Source organism: Rissa tridactyla, chromosome 3 (genome assembly GCF_028500815.1).
Source record: "Rissa tridactyla isolate bRisTri1 chromosome 3, bRisTri1.patW.cur.20221130, whole genome shotgun sequence".
Lineage (NCBI taxonomy): Eukaryota > Metazoa > Chordata > Aves > Charadriiformes > Laridae > Rissa > Rissa tridactyla.
In genome coordinates, this window is record NC_071468.1 from 31285292 (window position 1) to 31292820 (window position 7529).

Sequence of the window (7529 nt, forward strand, 5' to 3'; positions counted from 1 at the left end):
ATTCAGAGACAGGTGCAGAAAACCAAACAGATCTCACTTTATGACTTTTCGTTTCTCAGTGTTTACACTAAAGCTAGGTAAATAGTAGGTTTCGTTATAGCCTTTTAAGATTTAAAAAAAAAAAAAAAGCAACACGAAAATAATGCTTTTCTACACTGAGGTAAAACAAGACTTTCCCAACTTTCCTGAGAAATTAGAGAAGGAGGACAGTCCCAAAATAGCCAGTGATTTGGGTTCGGATGCAGGTACCTAGGATGTGAAAAACTTCTGGCCAGGTCTCTTGGTTTCTCACTTTTTGGAACTGCAACACTTCGTGTAAGTAGTTAAATGTCCACTGGGACAGGGACTTGAGTCTGGATCTGTGTCCGACGAATACCCCAATCATTCAGCGATGGAGCTGGTCCATCCGTCTTGATGTAGCTATTATACTTTGTAGAAATAGTTAATCCAAACAAAGGGGCAGGCTAGTATTAAAGTAACACCGTAAATATTCTACTTATGTTTTACACTTATTCTTTCCACTTCAAAGAGCTAATAGGTAAGTCAGAGTTCACCTCCCCTGATTCTTGTCGTACATTTGCTCATCATCACCTGGGCAACTTTGGTGAGCTCTCACTTTTAACTCCCGCGTTTATAAAGCACAATTAATGACATATGTGAACCTTTCCAGGGAGTGAAGAGACATAACTGAAATATTTGAAACCCATGATGAGATCTTTGGCTGATACACAAATGTGTTTTCTATAATCGTCAAAGCTTTAGTAATAATATTTTTTGAAGAACAAGATTTTTTTTTCGTAGATTAATACTGACCCTCGATTCCTGTGAGTGGAGTATGTCCTCATTGCCTTTTTTGCATACTTAAAAGGCAGGCCAGGTCTAGATCTTCCCTTATTTTCTCTGGAATTAAAACAAGAAAACGGATTGTTCATGGCAAGAAACAGTGGTGAAAGAGTTAAAAAAGAAAAAAGAATAGACATTTCAATCCAGTAAGCGTGACTTGGAAGTCTTGCTTTGAAAAGAGCAGCTACCCCTGCCCTATCCCCGTAGCTGCCAGCTGGGTTAGAGCCTGGGCAAGACAGCAGCGCCTCGGCGGCAGGAGGGAGCCTCCCGGGAGCCATACGCAAAACAAAACAAGGGCAAGGTGAGGCGTAGGTATCGCGGATTACTTCATCTCCCCGGTGTCAGAACTATTTAAAAGCGTGAGGAGCTTCCCCCCCCGCCCCGTTATATTTATTAGCGTATGACACAATCTCGGTTCCCCTGGCAGCCTGTCCTACTGCCCGCAGACCATCAGAAATACTCTACACCCGCTGTGGCGTTGCTCCCCAGGCAAGGAAGGGGAGAAGGACTTCTGAAGCAAAACAAGGCAAATAATTTGGGCCTGCGGGATCTGCAGTTTGGGGAGTGTCAATCAAGCTTACTATTCCTCTGCTTTGGAGAGAAAAATGTTCCTCTCCTCCTCCTGTTTCCCAGGAAGGAACAGCTGCGAGAACTGAAAGCGTCTGCATCCATTTTCCTAAGTAAACACGGGAATATTTAGTTTCAGCAAAACCAGATGGTTTATGCCCTGTGAACACGCTATTTGACACTAGCACAAAATGTGCACAGTGTTAGAAACAACTCCTTTAAGCTCAGGGACACAAGAAATGAAAGCTATGAAGGTAGTAATAACAGACTTACAAAAAAACTCCCAACCTTTATCCAGGGATCTCCAAGTGCACTCTAAATATTATTAATCAGAGTACATAACAGTCCACGAACTAATTAAATTTTGATAGACATTTCTCACAGAGGGTTGCCCTAAAGATGAGAGGGTAAATGAGTTCCTCCAGGTTACGCAGTGAGTCACGGTCTGGTCTCCTGCATGGCTCTGACCATCCGCTTGTCTCTCTCCTTGCTAATGCCTCTCCAGCGTGCTGCATCCTCAGCCATATTCCCAGGACACCATTTTTAAATGTGAAACCATTCCTGTTAATAGCAGCGGGAGGGGATTGCGGTGTAGGCAGCATGCATCGCCAGAGCTGGGACATCCAAGCGCTCTAGGGGGAATTTATAATATGCTGGAGAGATTTGTGAGCAGCCCTCAGACCTCTGCTTAATGGCAGTCGCTGTGGGTGTTAAGTGTCTGAAGACGCTTAATTATTTGGTGATTTTTATTGATTGGTGGTGTTGCTGCTTAACGTAACTCTGTAGTAACAAAGCGTCTCTTTTCTACCAATCTGAAAGCGGTTTCCAACCAGTGGGTAATTGCACTGCACGCATCTGGCGGGTACGCCATTTGGTTGGACTACTGGGAGGCCGATGTGGTTTGCTGAAGATGGCTCGTGGCCGGAGGAGTAGGGTTCAGGGAGCTTCAGGCCTCGTGGTCACTGGTGGCTGCAGCTCGTCTTCCCCAGCCAAATCCAAACCTGCTGACTCCTCGCCCTCTGCCACAGGTGAAAAAAATAGGCTTGGGAAGGATTTCTTTTTACTTGCAATTTCAGAGTGAAGCCACCTGCGGGATCACTTAGGGCACTGCGTATCTATTGTGCATCACTAGGCACGGCTTCCAAGTCCTACAGCTGTGAACCCTGAAGCGTGTCCTGGTTGCGGGAGACAGCAGAGGTCCAAAATGTCTCCTCAGGTGGTGGTTTCCTTCGGTTTCCAGGTGAGAAGCCACGTTGTGCCCTGGTTTATCCCACCGTCTGCGTGGCGGAGGGTGTGCCGCTCAGCACACCTGCCCTGCAGTTGAGGCAATGCTGTAATTTAACATACTTCATGATCAGCATTTTAAGAGTTTGAATTTGCTATTTCTCCATTATGTAATTACATCATAATAATAATAATTTAACTAACACGATGTACATGGAGTTTTGCTGTTACTTCTTATGTAAATCAGAGATATTTAGCAATATGTTACAAAATGGGTACACGTATTTCAGAGCGAGATCTAAGAGGTTACTTTGATTCAGAACAAATAAAAAGGAGCTGTTGGGAAAACCTACTTTCTAAAGCAAGAACTATTTAGTTCTAAATATTTTCTAAAGAAAGAACTATTTAGTTCTAAATCTTCATCCTGCGGCTCATTCACTAACATGAAAACTGCAGCACTTCAAGGTGTTTAAATTGAAACAAACAAACAAACAAAGCCAGCAGTATTTTCTGCCTTTTTAGAGAAATTCTGATACTTTATTTAGATTCAAAAACCCAACTGATATACAAGTGAGGAATTTGAGGCTGAGTTTACATAAAGTAACATGAATCACTAACAAAACATTGAGGAAATAGCTAATCTTTAGGTACAAAAGAACATTTATTTTAGTTGTTACTCTGCTCATAAGCAGCAGATGATACTCTGTATTTAAAGTACACTCCAGAAGAATTAAAAAGAGATTTAAAGTCAAATTTAGACACCAAAAGGTGTCAGATAGCTTGACTTCTACTAATTGTAACACCTGCTGCACATTCCTATTAATTTCTGTGGTATTTTTATTATCCATCAATTAATCTCATTTATCCTCGTTGTTCCAAAAATAGTTCACCTGCATACGGTATGGCTCAGGAGAGCAGGAGCTGGAAGAGACGACATCACTGGGACTAGTGGCAATGGGTGACAATGATGGATTTAAGCCTGGAGTCAGCAAAACCTTGACTCGCTCTGAAAGCCTGGGTGGGCTGGGCTAAGAGGAGACCATTAGCTGTCCTAAGTGGGTTGTATGCTGTGATCCCCCCATAAAGCGTATCCCGGGTCTGTGGAAGCACATGTGGCTGGGGCTGGATGCACAGGGCTTTCTCGGCGGTGGCAGTGGTGTCTGAAGGTGGGCTCTCCAAGCTCCCGCTGTGATCTGCCGTCCCTGCAGTCATGCCGGTGTGTTTGTGGGGCTGCAGCGCAAGCCAGATGTCCACAGTGATTTCAATGAATAACAAACTCCCTCCGGCTCTCCGGAAAGCACTAGCTTTAACCCACATTGCCTTGAGCGATCTGGTGTGTAGCACATCTCCCAGACACACGTGTCTCAGCCCAGCTGAGAAGACTGGGGCATGAGGATGATGGAGGCGGTGGCAAAGTGTGGAGGGGGACAGGCTGAGCAGCCTCCCAAAGCCATGGCATGGCCGATCCCGGCCGGAGAGGAGGCTGCGGCCCCCGGCTGCTGCTCGCGCATCCTCCTGAGTCATCCCATGACTTCAGATAAGCCGTGTGCTTTATCGTGCCTCAGCCTGCCGTCTGCAATCAGCGATAACAAAATTTGAATAACTCAAGAAGGATGCAGCAAGGCTTAATTAAGCCTTGCAATATGTTTTGGACTCCTTACGTGCTATACCGTAGCGCAGTGTTTAACATATCGTTGTTACGGAGTGCGTTGCTAGTAGTGCCGTCTTCCTTTCATATTCTCTGCAAACTCGCTGTCTTCCTACTTTCATTATCAGCGCTTGGCTTTGGTGTCACCGTGTTGCTTGGACACCTTCTAATTTAAATTTCATATTTTGATTCCTGGGTGATAACTTGAAACACCAATTTTCTTCTGCTACGCTATATAGCCTTTTTCTCATTTTAATGAAACCTAGCAACCATAATGTAAATTGGAAATAACTACAGCCCATTAGACTATTGAAATCCCTGAAGATCTGAATTATTCACTATTAACAGAACTTGTATAATTATAGGTTAAGATATCACTTAGGCATTTAGTATACATCAGCTCCACTGTTAATTTTTAGCTCTTGATCTGTATTAGTAACCTCAGTTTGCTAAATTAAAGGATATGCCTCCAATTAGCCTAAATTTAACATTCAAGAACACATCTCTGGTGGGATGATGCTTATAAGTTTAGAACATCCAGGCAATTTCAGCTGAACTACTGAGGCTCTATCTACCACAAGTGGAAAACATTTTCTTATAAACACTTCCCTGACTTTCACAGGGCCAGAAGTAAAAGGGCAAAGCTGCATTTTGCCTAAGGCCCAACGCCAAAAGGTGGCAGGCACTGCAGTGCTCTGCCCCTGTAGGGACCCCGAAAAAAGCCCGTACCCAGGGCAGAGGCAGTTGGGTCATTGAAGGAGACACCAAGAAACCAAAATACTGAGTCTGCAGCTGTCTGACTCAGGCAACAAGAAAATATTTAGATACATATGGAGAGAGAGCAAGAGAGAGAGAGCTGATATAGTTAGCAAAAAAAACCCCACCAGAAAACAGCCAACAAAAATAAGAGATCTTACTTTCCTGAATAATCTCGCCTGTGTTTAACACAGCAGGCCTGGGTAGGACACTTGGCACGTACTACTTTGTAATAGAAAATCAGGGCACCTGTGTGATGCATGGTCCTTTCAGAGTCTGGTGACTCATAAACAACGTTCTTCACAAGACAAGTTTTGGAGTTAAGAGGTGTAAATCCCTCATTCGAAGCTGAGCTCCTTTTGGGGGCTGTCCCTGGGAATTAAAAAAAAAAAAATGACTTTCTTGAGCACCTTCTTTCTAATTGAATGACCAGGGAAGTTAGTGTGACAGATAGTTAAAATTTCATGTACTCATCCGTTAAAATGTGAGCGCTTCTTAGTCAGAATAAACTTTAATTAGCTAGTTAGCAATTTTGACAACAGGCTTTCAGCAACCACAGGGCAGTTTTAACTCTTTCCTGGGGGTCAGAAACTCTGCTGCAGCACCTTTGATAAAGACTCAGTACTTGTCTTATTCTTCTGAGAGCAGCAAGCTGACTTGCTGTTTACTAAATTTTAAATTAACTCTTCTGTTTTCTCTCCTATTCCACCAGGAAGGAAAGATTCCCGGTCATCATCTGACTATTTTTTATATCGTTTGATACCTGCCTTAGATGATTAGCTCACTCTGCATAATGCTAGGTAATCACACTCCCACTTGTGGCAAGCCCTTTTAAAATATGTAGCTAGGAAATGGTTTAGGCTTTTGTGCAGATGATGGTGAGCGAGTCCCTTCTGAAGTGCTAGTCAGAAGTTGGACTGTAAGGCTAAAGCTCCTTGGTCTTGGCCAGCACTGAGAAAAGATACAGCTTTTGACAGTGTCCTCTCATATACACGTAAATTCAATTAAATACATTTCAGTAAACATCAGTGAGCTTGTTAATGAAGAGGAATGCAGTACACTTGGTAGCTGTATAATTGTGTCATAAGTATAATTCCAAAAACAGTGTCTCCATAGAAAAGCTCTGGGTGGTAAGAAATCCTCTTGCTGGGAAATCTTCTTATAATCTTATAATGGCAACCATTAAGAGAGAAAGGAGGAAGCACTAAACTAGAAAATGCTATTAAAAATTGTAGTAGAATCCAAATTATTCAAAGCTTAGTCATGACTCTCATACAGCAAAGCTTATTGCGAAGTATGTATTCTATTGAAAACAATTGGAATCGAAAGATTACACGACTAATACCTGACTTTGTTGTACCCAGAACAAATAAAACAAAAAGGAACATTTTCAGTTCACGGTGCACTGAGGATTTTTCCAGTTTTCTTTCATCTAGGAGATTGAACTCTATCATATAAAACCTTTTATAATGTAAAACAGTCACTGTAGTGTGTCTATCTTCATAGTTAGACCTCCAAAAATATGTAGGTGCCTCAGTCTTCAACAGTTCCTTCTTGTGATGCCAAATTCCAAAACCGTGATGCCCACAGTCAGCCTTTCAGCCTCTGAGTGAAGGCTTTGGTTAGTCAACCTTTGATTTGTCACATCCTCCATGTGCTTGGAGTCCTGTTTCTGAGCACGGGCAGTACTGATACTTCAACACCTCCATTTCAGGAAGATCCATGAATTTAGGCATTCCGTTGTCTGTATTGCTTGTCCCTGATGCCAGGGTTATTTTGCCCTGTATAAAAAAGGTGCTCTCTAATATAAAATCCATTAGCAGCTCTGAGATTAAGGACCAAAGCTTAGGTGCCCTACTGTGTGGCATCTTGCCCTAACCTCTTGTTAAAGCCCCACGACTGTGGCCACCCAGCTGCCTACAGGCCAGCTTTACTAGCAGGAGGAGACGTTTCCCTCTTTCTCAGACTATGCCATAGGTTGGGAATTACAGCATGCCCTGGGGAATGTCATATGTCTCCATCCCAAATCCTGTTTCCTGGGTGCATGCTTTAGCTGGTAGGTCATTCTGCAAAACAGGCCATCACCACCACAGCCTTGTTTTAAAGAGTAAACCCTCATCCTGCTAAATATTTAGCCATAAGGTGAGGAGCCTATAAGTAGCACGCAACAGGAGGATGAGAACTCAGCAACCTGATTTAAACTGGCCCTGTTCTGAGCTGGGTAGATGGACCCGGGGAACCCCAGGTCCCGTCCAGGCTACGCTGCTCTTTGTACACCTCTGCATAATACCACCTACGGACTGATTCGAGGCAGGTCCCTGATTAGCAAGTGGGATGTTTGTCATTCTTTGGAGGATGCTTATTCTGCTCCTTGCTTGTAGGGGACGGCCGTACGCCTGTCGCTGGTGCTTAGAATCACCCTGCATGGGCAGGGACCTGCTCCTCAGCCCTTGCAATGCCTCAGGAGAGCTGCATAAGTGGCAATCTGGCC

General features: G+C 43.7%; 2 long non-coding RNA genes across 5 annotated transcripts; one reads left to right on the forward strand and one right to left on the reverse strand.

Moving 5' to 3' along the window:
* Positions 1-276: 276 nt before the first annotated feature.
* On the reverse strand, positions 277-4464 carry LOC128907101 (uncharacterized). Of its 4 annotated transcripts, none has more exons than XR_008465469.1 (3): positions 3525-4451; positions 1425-2724; positions 277-900 (listed from the first exon to the last, which is right to left on the reverse strand). It is a non-coding gene; the product is annotated as an uncharacterized LOC128907101 (long non-coding RNA). The 4 variants fall into 4 exon arrangements; XR_008465470.1 differs by having other exon boundaries at positions 1684-2724; positions 3525-4450; XR_008465467.1 differs by lacking the exon at positions 277-900 and having other exon boundaries at positions 3525-4464.
* Positions 987-2679, forward strand: LOC128907102 (uncharacterized). The gene is made up of 3 exons (XR_008465471.1): positions 987-1144; positions 2230-2438; positions 2543-2679. It is a non-coding gene; the product is annotated as an uncharacterized LOC128907102 (long non-coding RNA).
* Positions 4465-7529: the final 3065 nt, after the last annotated feature.